This window comes from Malaclemys terrapin, chromosome 5 (assembly GCF_027887155.1).
Source record: "Malaclemys terrapin pileata isolate rMalTer1 chromosome 5, rMalTer1.hap1, whole genome shotgun sequence".
Classification (NCBI taxonomy): domain Eukaryota; kingdom Metazoa; phylum Chordata; order Testudines; family Emydidae; genus Malaclemys; species Malaclemys terrapin.
The window spans coordinates 20,289,497-20,310,137 of record NC_071509.1 but is presented as its reverse complement, the minus strand read 5'-3'; positions in this window follow the sequence as shown (position 1 = coordinate 20,310,137).

The following is a 20,641-nucleotide window of genomic DNA, read 5'->3' as shown; positions in this document are numbered from 1 at the left end:
GTCATCTGTGTTCTATTTTCTTGGGAAAAAAAATAATTACAGTAGGTGAAACCTGGGGCCCACTAAAAGGCAATGACAAAACTCCCATAGACTTCAACAGGGCCAGCATTTCACCCAATAGTCCAGTCTACCTCTTGACTTGCATTTTGGGAGTATTATGAATATCTAATTCTTTAAGTCCTGCACAGCATTAAACTGTCAACATTTCAGCTTCCTGTTTGCTTGTTAGTTCCTCTTATATTTAAGACAGCTTTTTTATTTATTTTAGTGATTTGGTTTTTGTAATTAGGTGGACTCTAGTGGCCAGAATCTCATGTACTATTACTTTGGAGTTTCCCTTTAGTTTTACAAAAGAACTCAATATTTCCAGTGGAGACTTTTAAACTTCATTTTCCTTTCCTCTTTTTAAATAATTAAGTCATAGGGGGAAAGGACCAATTACTTCTCATATTGCATCTAATAACCCTAAAAGCCATCCAACTATCTTTCTTCAATACCATGCCAAGACCTGTAAAAATTAATCCAGGCCCTTTCAGCCACTCATTGCCAGAGTGTTTTCTTCCACAAAGACTTGAATTGGCATTTATGGAAGGAGCATCTTTTGTGGGTCATTCAGAAAATATTTATGGCCCTAGCCATTTAAAGGTAGTTATCCAGAACAAAAAATGGGTCGACACCATCTTTTGCTTCTTCAAGCTGTATAAAGAAGGCCTGAAATCAATTTCTGTTTCTGCTTGTTTTCATACATTAGAAATTCTGGTCTTTGTGGGTGACTACAGGTAGGTTTGTGACATCTGCGATACCAAGGAAGAGAAATCCCATTACCTGAGAGGGGATGCTATGTTTACTCAGATTGAAACAATCTCCGTTTGTGTGTTTTTGTGGGTGTGGGTATATTTCACATAACTATAGGAAGAAATGCTTTATTTGTTAAGGAATCAAAACTCTGCCCTTTAAATTAAGGGTGGAGAGAATTCTTAATTCATTTACTCCTCACCAGTCTCTCTCCAAAAGGATTACCCCAAAATCCACGGAGTCTTGGCCTGACATTTCTAAGGTAAAAAGCCAACAAACTAACAGCTTTCCTCTTTCTTTAATCCTCCCAAGGCCTTCCATACATTATAAACAAGCAGAACAGGTCACAAATCCATTTCTTTTCCTTTGCAGTTCACCTTCAGCCTGCCTGTCCTGCAGGAAATTTCTTGATTGTTGGATTAATTCCATTCAGTAACATTGGGTCAGGCAGCTGACAACTCTAGCCTGGCCCTGTTGTTTTAAAAATGGAAGTATATTTGGGGAAGGTATATTATACCCCACAATGTATGTACATTGATGGAGTAATGCATTTGGTGCAGATACTTTGGGTCAAAAGTCCTGTACCTTAAAGCCATCCACAGTAGATGCTCTTGAAATCAGTGACAATTACACATCCTGATGTTTCTAGCAAAAGATAAAGGTTAGTTAAAAATATTCTTGGTATTTTTGAGCCAGCCCACGCCACCCACACTGACAGATCTTTTACAAAGCCCATGAATGGAATAAAGGAACGCTTGGCTTACATTTTTAGAACCCTACAGGTTTTTTTTCTAATGCCCACTGGTTAACCTGCAGGAAGAGAAAGACTGACTGTGGTTTCCCATCTCTGAGCTGAAGTGAAATTCCCTTTGGTTAACCACTATATAACATGGCATATGTTTCATATTTAACCTTCACCAAAACACATCCAAAAAGTACGTGTACGTTGGAACTTATTCTGTAGAATTGCACAGCCAAAAGACTTTTGCTTTTGAAAATCCAGGTACTACGTAACCCAGTTCTCTAGAAAATTTTGCTTCCCACAGTGACTTGAACCTGAATTCCCCCCCCATTTTGCCAGGGTACTTTTGGCTTTTGCCCTCTGGACATGCCATGCAGGAAGACAATATATTCACTTCCTTTCTATGATTTTCTGAAATTCCCTGATTTCATCATATGCAGTGCATTACAAAAGCTTAAGGACATTAAATAGAAAGCTCAGTGCTACATTCCTTAATGACAGCCAAGGCCATCCTATAGGATATACTTTCCTGAATGGTGGTGTTCAATACATGTCTCAACTAAACCTACTTGGAAAAGTTTTGCAAGTAGCCCTAGCCCAGTAATGAGACGCATGGCCAGAAAGGGTTAAACAGCTTGCAGGCTAATTGACCCAGATTCCTTTGGGAACATATTGGTAGATAATGTTTGTGTTTTTGTGTGTTTACATATATATTGTTAGATATAGATTGTTAGATACATTGTTAACAATGTAATTAAACAGTCCCTGTCTATGCTGTATTCTGTTAATTCAAAGATCAAAAGGAAAGCTGAACATTTAAATGAACTGTAAACATAGTGATATCACTGTTTATCCCTCTTTGAAATGTATAGCAAATCACCTGCGAATGGTGGAAAATGGGCAATTGCCTTATGTTAATGCCTATAGCTAATTACCAGTGATGCTTAGGAAATAGGTCTACTTCAAAGTCTCCATGATTGCCTATTGTTCGTCTAACGACTCCAAGCTGTCAAGAGAAGGCCTGGCGCTGTATAAAACCCCCTTGGGTCCTGATCCTTTTTTATCTCACTACGCAAGAGGATAAATGGACACAAGTCAGATATCAGGAATGGCAATATACAAAAACCTGTAGGAGAACACTTCAACCTCCCTGGCCACACAATAGCAGATGTAAAGGTGGCCATCTTACAGCAAAAAAACTTCAGGACCAGACTCCAAAGAGAAACTGCTGAGCTCCAGTTCATTTGCAAATTTGACACCATCAGATCAGGATTAAACAAAGACTGTGAATGGCTATCCAACTACAGAAGCAGTTTCTCCTCCCTTGGTGTTCACACCTCAACTGCTAGCAGAGCACCTCACCCTCCCTGATTGAACTAACCTCGTTATCTCCATACTGATTTATACCTGCCTCTGGAGATTTCCATTACTTGCATCTGAAGAAGTGAGGTTCTTACCCACGAAAGCTTATGCTCCCAATACTTCTGTTAGTCTCAAAGGTGCCACAGGACCCTCTGTTGCTTTTTACAGATTCAGACTAACACGGCTACCCCTCTGATACTGGGAGGTAATGTGTCCAAAATCCTTTGGGATTGGTAGAACTTTTTTATATGATGAATAAGATTTTCAGTAATCCTCATCATATTTGACATGGGTGTCTGGGTGGAGGCCTAAGGCTGGGTTGCCTTATAAGTATTATAGAAGCTGTTTTGTGCTAGCTTGGTGAATCTAAGTATTGGACTATCCACCAGCTTTGGGGATTGTCTACCCCATTCTTTGCAGTTCACCCTAATTGAGTAACCTCAGCATGGCTCCTGGGGACCCCAATCACAGTAAATATTGTTTTTTTATTATGAGACTCGTTTGTGACGAAAACTAAGAGGAGAGCTTTGCTGTTCCTCACTACAGCCACTAAAGCCTGGTCTATACTAGAAAATTAAGTTGGCTTAACTATGTTTCTAAGGGGGTGTGAAAAATCCACACCCTGAGAGGCATAGTTAAGAATCTAATTCCAAATGTAGATAGTATTAGGCTGACAGAAGTATTCTTCCATCAGCCTAGCTACCACCTCTTGGGGGAGGTGGATTAACTCCGCCGATAGGAGAACCCCACCTGTAGATAGTATCTACACTGAAGAACTACAGCAGTGCATCTGTAGCACTTCAAGTAGCTAAGCACTTAGCCATTCATAGTGCAACAAATAGCTAAACCTTTCAGGTCACAAACTTTTCTGCAGTAGGAAAACCCCCCCGAAAAACCCTCAATTTTATGTTCAGTTAATGATGATTTGACCAGAGGTTTGCAGACCTCACTGGGGTTCATTCCAAGTACAGAAATTGAACAAGAGTATTAGGTGAAATTCATCCCTGTGCAGAGGGTCAGCATAATGCCCATGCACCATGTACACCTTCAGAGTAGGTCTTGAGTGGGCCTTAAATGGCGCTTGCCCTCGGCAAAGAAGTTAATTTTGTCTTAAGTGACCTAGGAAATTGTAATATAAAACTTTAGCTTTTCTATCATGATATTTATCCAAGGGTCTCCAACAGGGCCGGCTCCAGGGTTTTGGCCATCCCAAGCAGCCAAAACAAAACAAAAAACAAAGCCACAATCGCAATCTGCGGCAGCAATTCGGCGGGAGGTCCTTCGCTCCGAGCGGGAGTGAGGGACCGTCCGCCGAATTGCCGCCGAATACCTGGACATGCCGCCCCTCTCCGGAGCGGCCGCCCCAAGCACCTGCTTGACAAGCTGGTGCCTGGAGCCGGCCCTGGTCTCCAAGTACTTAATGAAATGTACCCATTTCTCTAACCACTAAAGATGAGGAAACTGAGGCACAGAGGTTTTGGCCCAGATTTTAACAGGTGTTTAAGTGCTGCAGTGCTCAACGTTGCAACACTTAACTGATTTAGGAGCCCAAATATCATTTTATTTAGGCACCTAGGTATCTAAATCCATCAACTGTCAATGGGATTTTGGCTCCAAAGTGCCTAAATCCCTTTTGGAAATGAGATTTGGACTCCTAAAGTTAGGCAATACAATGCTGAGCACAGCAACATCTAAATACCATTAAAAATCTAAGCCATAGTGACTTGGCCAAATTCACCCAGTGCATCAGAGGCAGACTGGGGACCTGTGGTCTAACCATCAATCCAAACTGCATCCCCTGTTATCCTTGAGCAAATAATTTTAGGTGTCAGTATTCTCAAGCTGCAGTTTAACACCACAATTCTATTCCCTTGTGTTTATGTAGTGCTCAGAGCCGCAGAACTAATGTCAACATCAGTAGGGGACTGAGGATACTTAGAACTTTTCAGGAGGTCCTCAGAACTTTACAGGATCAGGTCCAGACCTGAAAATGCCTCCAGGGTGAATTATTAAATCAAATATGCTCCCTAGCATTGATATCCTAGTATCAATAATTAGAAATTAATTAATTCAAATTAGAATTAATTTTATTAATTAATTCTGTAAGAATTAATCACATTTTGACATCCTTTGGCTGGATTGTCAAAAACAGAAGATGATTTCTCACATTTTCTGTACAGAAATGAGGAAACGTTACTGACCAAATTCCTTCCTTCAGTAAGACCACTGATGTCATGTTAGCAGATTACAGACAGATAGCCACTAGGGTTTTTTTTTTCTTTAATATAGGTACAAAAAATGGGTTAAAAGAACACTAAGGGACTGACATAAGCCTGGACAACTAAGGCGATTCAGAGTCAATGTGGAAAGTCCATCCTTAACTCATCTGTTGTAGCTACTGTAGTTTTTGTAACTTGTACAGTATGTAATAATCTCTTACTGCACAATGCAGCCACTTTGGTTACTTATTACTTACACTGTTATAGCTAAATTGTTTCTAGTTTACAGTGTGACCAGACAGCCAACAATCTGTGGCCCGTTTTGACAAATTCTTCCAGGACTTTCCCCTTCCCCTACCAGCTAGAGCAGTCTGTACCCATGGTTTGAGCTACCAAGTGTCAGGCATATCGTCTCTTGCTTATGTGTTTAACAGTCCTGCCACACCTTCACGCAGTTCTGCTAGTATGTCATGCATCTTGCAGGGATTCTTCCTGCAGTTTCTCTTCCTGGGGGATGCTGTGGCAAAGGAATTGCAGGCAGCCAATCTGCCTCTTTCACTGCTCTCCCGGCTGGATCTAAGGGTGTGGTGGGAGTAGTGACAGCCCAAGTGCCCATCAGCAAGAGAGGTGAAGGGGTCAGAGGCTGAAAAGCTGGGGACAACATGTAGGACAGAAGCTGAAATGGGACAGGGCAGAAAGAGGAAGGAATAATGGGGTTGGGGGGGCACACTGCTCCAAGATCCCGTAACAAACCTCCAAGTTTACCCTTTTCCAAACAAGTCTTCCACCCCACTCTGCCCCATGTTTCCTCTAAGTACCTGCTTCCCTCTTCCCCTGTGCCTCAACCCCCCCAGTTTAAAATAGAGTAACTCCAGATTTACACGAGTGAAACAAAGAATCAGGCCCATAAATTAATAGCATCTAATATGGGGAGGTCTTGAGCTTTTCTGACTTCTGGTCCTGCCTTTACGTCCGTACTCTTCGCCTCAGGCCCCGTCACTTGGACTGCAGGCAGTAAATCCCCAGCTCATTTTCTAGCTCCTTTCCCTTGGGGGCGGAAAGAGTGTGTTTGAATGTGGTGTTTGTGGAAGGTGCAGGCCTGACAGCCCGGGGGACTGAAGCTCTCTGTTTATTCACAGAGCAGGTATCTTATGGGCAACAGTTCAGCAGGTCTCCACCCGCTGACCTGCCAACACGCCCCAAAATCATGATCTGGAAAAGCCACTTGACTTGTAGGTGTGAGAGATAGTTTAGTCTAGTCTCCGTGCCTAGTCAAGTCTACATTTCTTCTGCCGAGGCTGCCAGAAGTGCCAGTTTCAGTGGTGACTATAAAGTGCCTATGGAGAACCGGAGGGTGATCCCCAAACACCTATCACAATGGACATTCAATAGCCTCTCATGCGCCAGCTTTCACTCATCGCAATCTCTAAAGTTCTTTAAAATAGCTACTTTGCCACCGTCGCTGCAGCAAGAGGACTGGACTCTGCATTGCAATGCACTGGCTTTGCTACCCTTCTGGCTGGCTGGGTTTAAACCACTAATTCAGAAGTGAAAAACCCCCAGTTCACCTAATCAGCTACTCTTTAAACCATATTAGCCTTACTCTTGTCTCCATTTCCCCTTTGCATTGGCATTGCAAAGACAGACATTCCAACAGCCTGTAACAGCAGTTAAGCAAAGGAACCTTCAGGCAAGAAGTGAGGTGCCACATTACAACTGCTACAGTGCAGAGATTGTGAAATACAAAGAAAAATCCATGAGTTAAGGGGCAAGAAACCCCCTGATCTCTTCTGTCCCATTACATAGACTGGGAAAAGTCCCGTTTCAGTGAGAATGTGAACAAAGGCCCAACCTGCAGAAAAACAATTGGAGTGAAAAGAAAAAAGACCATTAAATTTAAGTATCAGAAGTTAGTCGGGATCTGTAAAAAGCAACAGAGAGTCCTGTGGCACCTTTAAGGCTAACAGATGTATTGGAGCATAAGCTTTCGTGGGTGAATGCCCACTTCATCAGATGCACGTTACTACTCAACGCAGAGAATCTTTTCTTGGGGATAATACACAACCATAAAGACGACAGAAATGGACAGTTTTATCTATTGATGGACAAAATAGAGCTGACCCCCATGGCTTAGTGTGGGGGTAGAACCACTTATTGGTGACAAAGTGGAATTGAACAGAAAATGGGATACTTTGTATATTCCTACATAAGGATATGATAGAAGACCATCACTCTTATAAGTGAATTATTTTTAGTTGGTGTTTGTAAATATGCAATTTAGTGTTATATTTTTAATTAATCTATATTTTGGATAAATGTGTTCATGTTCTAATGGAGTTATCAACATATACAATCCTGGGGGAAAATGAGGGCCTACAGTGTAAGAAAAATATGATTACCTTTGTTAGTTTTCTTGCTAGTGTTAGGCTTAATTCGCTAAGGAGACATTGAAAAATAACCTGGGTCTTTAGGTTTGCTTAACTGGATTGTGGTGGTTGTTTTAATATAAAGCTCAGAGAAGACAGTCCTGCCTGAGATGATTTCTTTGGAATTCCCAAAAGACACGGTGAGAACAATTTGGTTGTTTTGTAATATTCCATTTTTGAAATTAACGGCAGCCTCAAAATGGTCCCAACTAGTCTCCGAAATGTATAGTCCTGTAAAAACAAAATACCTACACACAACCATTTATCTCACCGAGAAGCCCAGATCCAGCAATGTACTTAAAACTTGCATGTACCTTTAAGCACAAGTAGTCCTATTGATTTCAAGGTGAAGAGCGGTAGGGGTAGGGGCATTGCCCAAACACTTTTTTCTTTAAGGGCACCACGTACAAGAGCAAATGAATTGCTGGTCTGAGCTGCACAGACACTGGAAATACTAGGTGGTTAATATTCAGTATGTACATTCCTCAAAAGTCATAGTTCTAAGAATTACACTTTATGATCTTTCAGGCTCTTTTGGGGTGGGGGATGCAGGTCACCTCGGTGCTGCTAAGAGTTGGCTGAAGATGGTTTCCTGCAAGGCTGGGGTTTCAGTACATACGAGTTTCACAACGGAAAAAAAAAAAAAAAGAACAGACATTAAAGCAAAACCCAAGCTTAGATTCCACAGGAAACCACACACACAAAAAAGCCACCCTCGAACTGCAGAATCCACATTTTTTGTGCATCTATCATATATTCATCAGGAGAGAAGAGAGGAGCCAGGAGGCTTAGAGCAGAGCTGAGCATGTGCTGCAGTGGAGGTGAGGAGTGGACATAAAGGTAGAAATCCTGGCTCCGCTGAAGTCAAATGGAGGTTTTGCCATTAACCATAATGGAGCCAGGATTTTACCCAAAGAATTTAAAACTCTCAAACAGGAACAAAGACAGATGAGTTGGGAATATGGATATGTTCTGACTGGGAATCGCCTTATCTGAAAGTAGATACGATATAACAATGGGGACACTGGAATTACCAGATAGTTGGTGTTGCCACAGGAGCTAGTTACCCAAGCAGCATGTCATCAGGGAGTCCTATGACAATAATGTCTTTATTCTAGGTTTTATCATATTTCTATTGTGTTGGGGTTCCAGGAGATGTACGGAGTTGCTAAAGCCAGCACTGTCTAGCACTGCAGAACTGGGGCTGAAAGGCTCGTTCAAGAAAGGAGTCTGAATATAGGCTGTAAACCTCTACATAACTGCACCAGCTAAAATATTCTGAGTGATGGAGAAATGTGTAGTTTACAAAAACAATGCAGCAGGACAGTTAATCTAGGTCACTGGTTTTGACCCTTAACATTGATCTACGTGTCAGGCTGATAAATTTGAAGAGGGAAAGGATTTATACCAGACTGGTCCCTCTCAAACTGAGATACGATCCCAGCCCACCCCGACCCTCCATGAGAAGTCACTGCCTGACTGTGATTTCCAGTGGGGGAAAAACAACATTGGACAATGCTTTCATTGGGCTGAACTCCAACTTTAAATTGAACAATTTTGTTGCTGCCAATTAAAGGCGGCCCAGAGAGTGTTCAGTTTATTACATTTTTTTGCCCTGTGTGCAGCAGAGTCAGACACTAGAGACAAAAATAATCTGTTGGGTCAAAGTGAATCTGGTGGCCAATGCAATATTGTTCCTTACAACAACAACAACAGGGGGGGAAAAAATAGTTTGAAAGTCTTGGTGAGGAGAAAGCTGCAAGAGGAAAATTAAATTCAGAACTTTTTCTATTATAGTAAACACACACATTTCTAAGAGGTCTGCTGCAATCATTGTGTGTTTTGACCCAAGCAACCCACTCTGTCGGGCTTATTTGTATTCCAACTCATAGCTGTCTTGCATTCAAATAGCAAGAAACAAATACTTTTTTTTGCAATTGTATTGTAGTGACCTTGTAAAGTACACCTTATAAAGTCTCTCCTCTCATGCAAAGTAATAAATATGGAAGAAATGGAAAAAGATATTTTTGCATATGCAAAAACTACTTTTGAATGAATGAGTAATGTAGCCTAAATTTGCAAATGAAAACTGAAGCTGCTAATTATTAGGCATATGAAACCATTTTGTGAACATTTCCATCACGTAGTTGTATAGCTACTTGTTTTAGCCAGGGACTAAGATGGACTCTGCTTTAGGAAGTAAAGGAGCTTAGTTTAGAGGAGTGGTTTCCAACCTGTGGTCCACGGATACCTACCTGGGGGTCCGCAAACTATCTCTAAGATTTCCAAAGGAGTCTGCACTTCCATTTGAAATTTTTTTAAGAGATCCGCATATGAAAAGGTTGAAAACCGCTGGTTTAGAACATGGAATTGCGACTGGAGGACTTTTGCTCCATCACTAAGTAATCTTTGGCAATTCATTTAACTTTAGTTATCCATCTTTTAAACTAGTGAACAAACACTGGCCTACCCTCAGAATGAGGTGTTTTATTAAAGGTACACAGCAATGTTAAAAGAACTTTATTAAGGTTGCAAAGTCAAGCACTTGGAAGTCTGGATATGCCAAAAGGTCCTTGCACAACCTTAATTCAGCCTCCATGTGCATATCACATTATGATAAAGTCTTTAATTATATGGAAGATTTTTTCCCCCACCTCTTCTGCAACTTTCATGATATTCCACAAAGTGCTTCCATGCTATCTAGTAGGAGCAAATCCCACAAATTTGGTCCAGGTCATTATAAAATGAACACTTCCCAGTTGGAGCAAGAATGATTATTGCTGTCCTAGGCCTTGTTATAGCAGACCTTTAGTCTCATCTTCTTGTGGTGCTCTTTGCTGCTCCTGATGATGTTCATTGCAGCCAGCTCCTTGGACACACAGTCATGCATCAACCTATTTGGATGACCAAGTTCAGCTGCCCCTGGGTCTCCTTCCCTTCTCTTCTAGATACCTAGCACATTGACCTGAGACCAGCTAACAGGAAATTCCTAGAGTGGTTTCCTCTATGACATGATGGCATTACAATCTGTTGGGTCACAGAAGTAGACGATGTTGGTCACTGTGAAAATAGCTCAGGTGGTATGTGTAGGTCTATTTGGAGAAATAAGTGACTTCTGTCCAATTTGACCTCTGTGCAGTAGAGTGCAGAAGGTAAACCAGACATGCTATTTACATACTGTGGGATTGTAGGAGAGGGGCTATCTGCACTGTTGTAGCTACACCACCATTCATACCAGCACTGCATTGGTGGAGATGGGCACTACATAGAATCACATGGTGGTTAGACTCACTTGAAACAAGTCTAATGTGACCAGTGGTAATGCCTATATCCGATTATGAACACGTGTGTGGGAACTGGTTAATTGCAATGACTGGCTAGTTTTTTGTTTTTGGAAGTTGCTTCCACAGAACCCTATACTTAAAGACTACACAGCACCTACCTTCGGAGAAAGCCAAGTCCATAGTCAAAGAAGAATTACAATAGTGCTCAATAGCAAGTACTCAACCCAGCTACTACATCTAAACAGAAGTGCTGAGAGAAAGTGTGCACGGAGTTCCAAATAGTTGCCTTACATCTCTGTGAAGAGGAACCTTCCTAGAGCATGCACGAGGCACTACCACTGCCTGGGTGGAATTCACTTGAAGATCTCTGGAGACCAGCAAATTAATTCTCTTATAACCGTAGTTGAATGTATCTGGGCAGAGATGAGGTTGTAGGAGACATGGAACAGCAGTCTTCCAGCTCATGATTTCTCAAACTTTTTCTTTCTGAGGTTCTCCCAACATGCTATAAAAACTCCACGGCCCAGCTGTGCCACAACAACTCATTTTCTGCCTATACAAGCCAGGGCTGGCGTTAAGGGGTAGCAAGCAGGGCAATTGCCCAGGGCCCCACTCCATAGGAGTCAACGTGAAGCTAAGTTGCTCAGGCTTCTGCTTCAGCACCAGGTGGCAGGGCTCAGGGCCCCAGGCTTCAGCTCCATGCAGTGGGACTTTGGCTTTCTGCTCTGGGCCCCAGCAAGTCTAACACTGGTCCTGCTTGGCAGACCCCCTGAAATCTACTCACGGCTCCCCAGGGGACCCTGGACCCCTGGTTGAGAACCACTTCTCCAGCTGAGGAGAAGGAGGAAGTATGGAAACCAGGAGATGCTGCTCCCCTACATCGGCAATGGGAAAAAACAAACAAACTGTCACTAGCTTCCATTTCCTCTCTAACTTTGGAGAACAGCTCTGAGATCAGCTGCTTGATGCCCAGACCTATAAAAGGGCAACACCTTAAGGGAATGTGAAACCTGTTTAAGGAAACTGACCAGAAATTATTAGGCCAAAAATTCTGCTGTGAAAAATGGGAGGTGTTAAAATAGTAATCAGCCAGCAATCTGCATATTTACACACTTAAATCTGTGTATCAAATGTTAATGAATCCTCACCATACCATATAATCCTGTAATATCAGCACTTTGAAATGGACTCCCACACTGTCACTATATTGCATTGTATGGATTGCGCCATAATCAGTGAGGCAGGATGCTTTCAGTAAAAAGGAGAGAGCAAAACAGGTGCATGATCCAAGAGACACCCTGGACACATTCCCCCATCCAAGAGGTGGAAGTCCAGAAAGAGCTTTGGCTCTGAAAATCCCTTTACCCCAAAATATCACTAACAAAATGGCAGGAAATGCCAATGATCTTGCAGAACCTGGTTCTTTCAGAACAACTGAACTGAGCAGATCAAGAGCGACTACAGGGCTCTGGGAGTACGGGTGAAGGAGTTTGGAGCGCAGGTGGTATTCTCTTTGATTCTTCCTGTCAAAGGTAGGGGCCTGGGCAGAGACAGATGCATCATGGAGGTGAATGCCTGGCTGCGAAGATGGTGTCGCCAGGAGGGCTTTGACTTCCTCGACCACGGGATGCTAGTCGAGGAAGGACTGCTAGGCAGAGACCTTTCGAGGAGGGGAAAGACCCTATTTGGACACGGACTGGCTAACCTAGTGAGGAGGGCTTTAAACTAGGTTCGACAGGGACAGGTGAGCAAAGCCCACAGGTAAGTGGGGAACATGGAGACCTGGGAGATAGGTTGGAAACGAGAGGGAGTGTGGGCTATATTAGCAGAGAGAAAGGAGGGTCAGGACAAAACTGGGAGGCAAGATCAAACCAGTATCTTAGATGCCTATATACAAATGCGAGAAGTATCGGTAATAAGCAGGAAGAACTGGAAGTGCTAATAAATAAATACAACTATGACATTGTTGGCATCACTGAAACTTGGTGGGATAATACACATGATTGGAATGTTGGTGTGGATGGGTACAGCGTGCTCAGGAAGGATGGACAGTGGAAAAAGGGAGGAGGTGTTGCCTTATATATTAAAAATGTACACACTTGGACTGAGGTAGAGATGGACATAGGAGACAGAAGTGTTGAGAGTCTCTGGGTTAGGCTAAAAGGGGTAAAAAAAACAAGGGTGATGTCATGCTAGGCATCTAGCACAGGCCACCTAACCAGGTGGAAGAGGTGGATGAGGCTTTTTTTAAACAACTAACCAAATCATCCAAAGCCCAAGATTTGGTGGTGATGGGGGACTTCAACTATCCAAATATATGTTGGGAAAATAACACAGCGGGGCACAGACTATCCAACAAATTCTTGGACTGCATTGCAGACAACTTTTTACTTCAGAAGGTTGAAAAAGCTACTGGGGGGAAGCTGTTCTAGCCTTGATTTTAACAAATAGGGAGGAACTCTTTGAGAATTTGAAAGTAGAAGGCAGCTTGGGTGAAAGTGATCATGAAATCATAGAGTTTGCAATTCTAAGGAAGGGTAGAAGGGAGAACAGCAAAATAGAGACAATGGATTTCAGGAAGGCGGATTTTGGTAAGCTCAGAGAGCTGATAGGTAAGGTCCCATGGGAATCAAGACTGAGGGGAAAAACAACTGAGGAGAGTTGGCAGTTTTTCAAAGGGACACTAAGGGCCCCAAAGCAAGCTATTCTGCTGGTTAGGAAAGATAGAAAATGTGGCAAAAGACCACCTTGGCTTAACCACGAGATCTTGCATGATCTAAAAAAATAAAAAGGAGTCATATAAAAAATGGAAACTAGGACGGATTACAAAGGATGAATATAGGCAAACAACACAGGAATGCAGGGGCAAGATTAGAAAGGCAAAGGCACAAAATGAGCTCAAACTAGCTATGGGAATAAAGGGAAACAAGAAGACTTTTTATCAATACATTAGAAGCAAGAGGAAGACCAAAGACAGGGTAGGCCCACTGCTCAGTGAGGAGGGAGAAACAGTAACAGGAAACTTGGAAATGGCAGAGAGGCTTAATGACTTCTTCGTTTCGGTCTTCACCGAGAAGTCTGAAGGAATGCCTAACCTAGTGAATGCTAATAGGAAGGGGGTAGGTTAGCAGATAAAATACAAAAAGAACAAGTTAAAAATCACTTAGAAAAGTTAAATGCCTGCAAGTCACCAGGGGCTGATGAAATGCATCCTAGAATACTCAAGGAGCTAATAGAGGAGGTATCTGAGCTCTAGCTATTATCTTTGGAAAATCACGGGAGACGGGAGAGATTCCAGAAGACTGGAAAAGGGCAAATATAGTGCCCATCTATAAAAAGGGAAATAAAAACAACCCAGGAAACTACAGACCAGTTAGTTTAACTTCTGTGCCAGGGAAGATAATGGAGCAAGTAATTAAGGAAATCATCTGCAAACACTTGGAAGGTGGTAAGGTGATAGGGAACAGCCAGCATGGATTTGTGAAGAACAAATCATGTCAAACCAATCTGATAGCTTTCTTTGATAGGATAACGAGCTTTGTGGATAAGGGTGAAGCTGTGGATGTGGTATACCTAGACTTTAGTAAGGCATTTGATACAGTCTCGCATGATATTCTTATCGATAAACTAGGCAAATACAATTTAGATGGGGCTACTATAAGGTGGGTGCATAACTGGCTGGATAACCGTACTCAGAGAGTTGTTATTAATGGTTCCCAATCCTGCTGGAAAGGCGTAACGAGTGGGGTTCCGCAGGGGTCTGTTTTGGGACCGGCGCGGTTCAATATCTTAATCAACGACTTAGATATTGGCATAGAAAGTACGCTTATTAAGTTTGCGGATGATACCAAACTGGGAAGGATTGCAATTGCTTTGGAGGACAGGGTCATAATTCAAAATGATCTGGACAAATTGGAGAAATGGGCTGAGGTAAACAGGATGAAGTTTAACAAAGACAAATGCAAAGTGCTCCACTTAGGAAGGAAAAATCAGTTTCACACATACAGAATGGGAAGAGACTGTCTAGGAAGGAGTACGGCAGAAAGGGATCTAGGGGTTATAGTGGACCACAAGCTAAATATGAGTCAACAGTGTGATGCTGTTGCAAAAAAAAGCAAACATGATTCTGGGATGTATTAACAGGTGTGTTGTGAGCAAGACACGAGAAGTCATTCTTCCGCTCTACTCTGCTCTGGTTAGGCCTCAGCTGGAGTATTGTGTCCAGTTCTGGGCACCGCATTTTAAAAAAGATGTGGAGAAATTGGAAAGGGTCCAGAGAAGAGCAACAAGAATGATTAAAGGTCTTGAGAACATGACCTATGAAGGAAGGCTGAAAGAATTGGGTTTGTTTAGTTTGGAAAAGAGAAGACTGAGAGGGGACATGATAGCAGTTTTCAGGTATTTAAAAGGGTGTCATAAGGAGGAGGGAGAAAACTTGTTCACCTTAGCCTCTAAGGATAGAACAAGAAGCAATGGGCTTAAACTGCAGCAAGGGAGGTCTAGGTTGGACATTAGGAAAAAGTTCCTAACTGTCAGGGTGGTTAAACACTGGAATAAATTGCCTAGGGAGGTTGTGGAATCTCCATCTCTGGAGATATTTAAGAGTAGGTTAGATAAATGTCTATCAGGGATGGTCTAGACAGTATTTGGTCCTGCCATGCAGGCAGGGGACTGGACTCGATGACCTCTGGAGGTCCCTTCCAGTCCTAGAATATATGAAAAACTTCCCCCAAGCACTGACCTTTAACAAAAACAGTGGCTCTCTGAATCACGTGAGAGGTTGGGTGGCAAACAGTAGTGACAACAGCAGTAAGCTGACAGGAATGGGGTGAGCCTAGGCAAACACTTGAACGCTGCCTGACGCATTGGCCCCTATCAACATCCTGTACTCCAGAGGAACTATTTTGGACAAGTGACACCATCAGGTCTTGGCTGCTGTTCTGCAGTGACAAGCTATGACGACCGCCATACCACATCAGGTGGGCATTTTAAAGATTATGAACGGAGGCAGAGAGGTGTGGGGATTTGCGCAAGGCCACAGATGTTTTCAGTGGAAGAGTCAGGATCAGAACTTCCCCTTCTCCCAACCCTGTGCTCATTTCTCCACACTGCCTCCCTGTTAAGGGTTATTAAAGAATATCATCTTGTAAATTCAGGATACCTCAATGTGCTCTGCACAGTGAATAGCAGTGCACTGACTGTGAAAGCAAATGGAGCACTTACATTCCTTGCAAAAGCTCACGGAAGAACCTAATTATCAGAACCTGTTTTATAGGGAACAGTGGCCAGGACCCCAGGATGATTTCCAAGCTCACTTTTAAAAGCCCTTTTAAAATTTCCACCTCAGGAACCATTAGACAGTAAAAGGAACCTCAATGTATCTTAGGATGGAAGAATCCCATTCACTGTTACAGACTAGGGACCGAATGGCTAGGAAGCAGTTCTGCAGAAAAGGACCTAGGGCTTACAGTGGACGAGAAGCTGGATACGAGTCAACAGTGTGCCCTGGTTGCCAAGAAGGCTAACGGCATTTTGGGCTGTATAAGTAGGGGCATTGCCAGCAGATCGAGGGACGGATCATTCCCCTCTATTCGACATTGGTGAGACCTCATCTGGAGTAGTGTGTCCAGTTTTGGGTCCCACACTACAAGAAGGATGTGGAAAAATTGGAAAGAGTCCAGCGGAGGGCAACAAAAATGATTAGGGGGCTGGAGCACATGACTTATGAGAAGAGGCTGAGGGAACTGGGATTGTTTAGTCTGCAGAAGAGAAGAATGAGGGGGGATTTGATAGCTGCTTTCAACTACCTGAAAGTGGGTTCCAAAGAGGATGGACCTAGACTGTTCTCAGTGGTACCTGATGCTAGAAGAAGGAGTAATGGTCTCAAGTTGCAGTGGGGGAGGTTTAGGTTGGATATTAGGAAAAACTTTTTCACTAGGAGGGTGGTGAAGCACTGGAATGGGTTACCTACGGACGTGGTTGAATCTCCTTCCTTAGAGATTTTTAAGGTCAGGCTTGACAAAGCCCTGGCTGGGATGATTTAGTTGGGAATTGGTCCTGCTTTGAGCAGGGGGTTGGACTAGATGACCTCCTGAGGTCCCTTCCAACCCTGATATTCTATGATTCTACCCAGGGCCAGGCCCTACACTGAACAAGCCGCCATGTCTGAGAGTGGATGGCAAGCACAGCACCCTATTGTAGCAATGCATGTTCGATATCTTGGCTGAGTGGTTAAAACACTGCATTCATTAGGCCCTGGACTTTCTTGATGTCATTGACATTAGCTGAGTAATGTTCTGAACACTAGCTTAGGTGACAGCAGGTATGAGATACCAATTTCTGTAGCACAGACATAATCCAGAGGCTTGCACTTCTAACACCACTGCTCCCCTCTGTTACAGATAGCTTAGGATCAGACTTGGTGGCGGACTAGAACCCATGATATTTAATCCTATAAAATCTAAGTATCAAAAAATACAAAGTTCATGGGTTCAATTCCTATATAGTGAATAGAACAAATTTAGAATGAAAATAGGAGTGAAATAATTTCTGTATGTCAGGTCCCTACAGTGTTTTGGGGTGCCAGAAACCCTCTGTTTCTGGGATTGTTCATTTTTGCCGAGTCACCCCAGCATCCTGCAAGTCTGATTTGTGGGATGCTACCAGGTCAGAAAAACTTTTTCCAAGGACCCACAGAACATCCTGCTGCATAGTCATGTGATATTTTGATGCAATGCAGCTATATAACTATTAGCACATCCCACTAGATAAACCCGAAAGAAGCAACTACTCTTGTAGGTGAGAATCTCCGAAAGAGCTGTCTAAAACAAGTGAAAATATCTAGGAGCATTGGGCTACCTTTCCAAATTATTTGTATTACAATAATGCCCCGTCTGGGCCAGGTTCTCGCCACAAAGATAGAAAGACTGACCTTGTGCCAAACACATGGCCATGGAAAGGAATAAAAACACAAGGGGGTTTATTTAATATCAGTTCTCCCCAGAGGCCCCTTCATTGAGAACATTCTTAGTTGGCTTGTTTCTCACAGGCAATCCAGATCCATCCCTACTTTGCAAAAAAGGAAGTAACTTTCTTTTTTTCATAGATTCTTAACCTTGAAGGTTGCCATAACAATGAACTGTCAGCTAAAGGCTCATTTCTAATGCTGCTACAAAAGGTAACTGAGATGGAGCAGAGTGTGCCTTTGGGGAATGGAAGCTTTTTAAAGTCTAAGTCTCGGTCTCTCTGACTGTACTCATAACGACAAATATTCTCAGCTGCGCACGCACATCCTCTCCATTGCTCACTTTTAGTAAACTGAAAGTTTTGACTTCCCATTGGTGCGTCAGATGGACTTTTTCTCAAGTAATGGAAATGATTGTCTAGGCAGCACTCGTGTGGGGCTGCAGCCGACACTCTGCTACTAAAGTACCCTCAATAATAAAATCGAAAGTATGAGGAGGAGACCATTCATTCTTTACTTCTAAATCTGGAGGTCCAACTCATTCAAGCAATAATCAACCTGTGCAGCACTAGGGATAACAGTCACACCATCCCTTCCTGCCCTCCCCCAAAACATTAACACCTTAAATGTAGATTGGTGACCACTACAGACTAAAGCACACCAGGAAACTCAACAGGGGCTTTTGGTAGATGCTGTTTGTGACACTCTAAGGTTAGTGGCTAATTTAAGTCAGGGAAATCCCAGCGCCATTTATCTAATATTTCCTCAATCAAGTAGCCTGCCTTGCGTGCAGTAAGAAAGGAAACAGCATGCAACCAAGCACACTGTAATTGCAGATAAGGAGCACTCTCACATAAAAAAAAAAAAAAAAAAAAAAAAGACTCCTCCCCTCAATAGATGATGGCAATTTAAAGATTTTTGTACCCTCTCACATTAGTACTCCATTCCCTCCAGTAGTAGTATTGGCACAAGAATGCTCAATGAAAACTGCAATATAAAACAGGCGCTTAATTTTCAAACCTTGATAGAACTTCCAGTTCTGGACTTTGTCTGGTTACGTAAAATGGGCATTTGCCCATGTGCTAATATAGCTGTTCATATGTGGCACTGGGATGTGCTATTAAAGGAGTCCATGGTTAAAAATTGGCTACAGAATGTTAAGCTATGGTGAGTGCCTGTACGGTCTAAAGAAGAACAGGAGTACTTGTGGCACCTTAGAGACTAACAAATTTATTAGAGCATATATATATATATATATATATGCATCCGAAGAAGTGGGCTGTAGTCCACGAAAGCTTATGCTCTAATAAATTTGTTAGTCTCTAAGGTGCCACAAGTACTCCTGTTCTTCTTTTTGCGGATACAGACTAACACGGCTGCTACTCTGAAACCTGTACGGTCTAGTGATCAGAGTACTGGCAGTCAGAAGATATGGGTTCTAGTCTCAATTCTGATATATCACAGCCTCAGTGCCTCAGTTTCCCCATCTCCCAGGAACGTGGTGATGATTAATTCATTCATGTGTGTAAAATGCTTTAAGATCTTTAGGGGGAAAGTGCTATAGAAATGCAAGTATTTATAATAAAAACATTCCAGCCCATTATACAAAGAACTGATCACTGAAAGGCTCAACAGCACAGAGCAACAGAGAGTCCTGTGGCACCTTTGAGACTCAACAGCATAGGGTGCTCCTTGGTAGGAGGAATGAAAAGCACATAGGAACCAGAGTTTTATCAGTGTAGGAAGGCAGCTGAGGAGGCAATAAGAGCTGTTTAAAAGGTAGTGGAGGCCACGAGGGAAGGGAATGCAGCAGGGGCAAATGGAGGTTCAGTAGGATGATTGAAACAATCATTTTAAAGCAGTATTGCCAACTAGAGCTGTGCAATAACTCATACTTTGGTGTGCTGACCAAACTGAAAAAATAAAATGTTGGGTCAAACCAACCATTTTGTTCAACCTCAATTTTTTGTTTGCGTTTTTATAACCTTTTAAAAGTAAAGCTTAAAAAAAAAGGTTTCAAACTGAAGTTTCATTTCCCTACTGTCAAAACAAAAATGTTTCTATTTTTCCAGAATTTTTTTTAAACCAAAACAAATGTATAAAATGTTTCTGTTAACCCACATCTGCATTTTCTGATGAAATAAGTTTTGCTTGAAAAATTTCACTCAGCTCTATTAGCAACCCAAAGCTTTAAAAATCAGGAGGAAGGTCCCAAAAGGTCAGATTCTTTAATAAATTAAATAATTTGGGATTCTTTTAATTTGTTTTCTGGATTCTGAAGGGTGTACTTCATGTTTTCAAGCTTTTATCTGCAGCCATGAGGACTAGACACTTACTAGTTTTTTTAAATCGAAGATGGAATCGGAGGCAATCTCCTGATTGCAGCAGCTGGGGATTTTAGAAAAAACACCAAATATCACAAGGTTCACAATAAATCAAGAGTTGCTAACACACAGTATTGAGAAATTTCTTCCATGGGCTCTAGAAATGCCAAAACTAACCACCCCGAGTTTGGGCTTTAAGATTATGGTGTCACCAAACCCCTTCAATGAGATAGGACCTTCATAATTCATGATCATCTTTGCCAACTGGTGCTTCTCATATGGCTGTATCCCAAGAGGAAGGCAGGGAAGGGTGTTTTAGAGAGGTGCATGTGGGCTTATCCAAATATAGCACATCAGGGAATATAGAATTGTAGTTCCCAGCCTCGGTTACAAAATTGGTTCCAGTTTGTAGTGAACAGTACCTTGACCATGTTTACAAAATACTGCTGCCGCCATTAAGGTCCAATCCCACACTACACATTGGAGCTACATTTGTAATCAGTCTAGGGAACAACACAGTGTTGC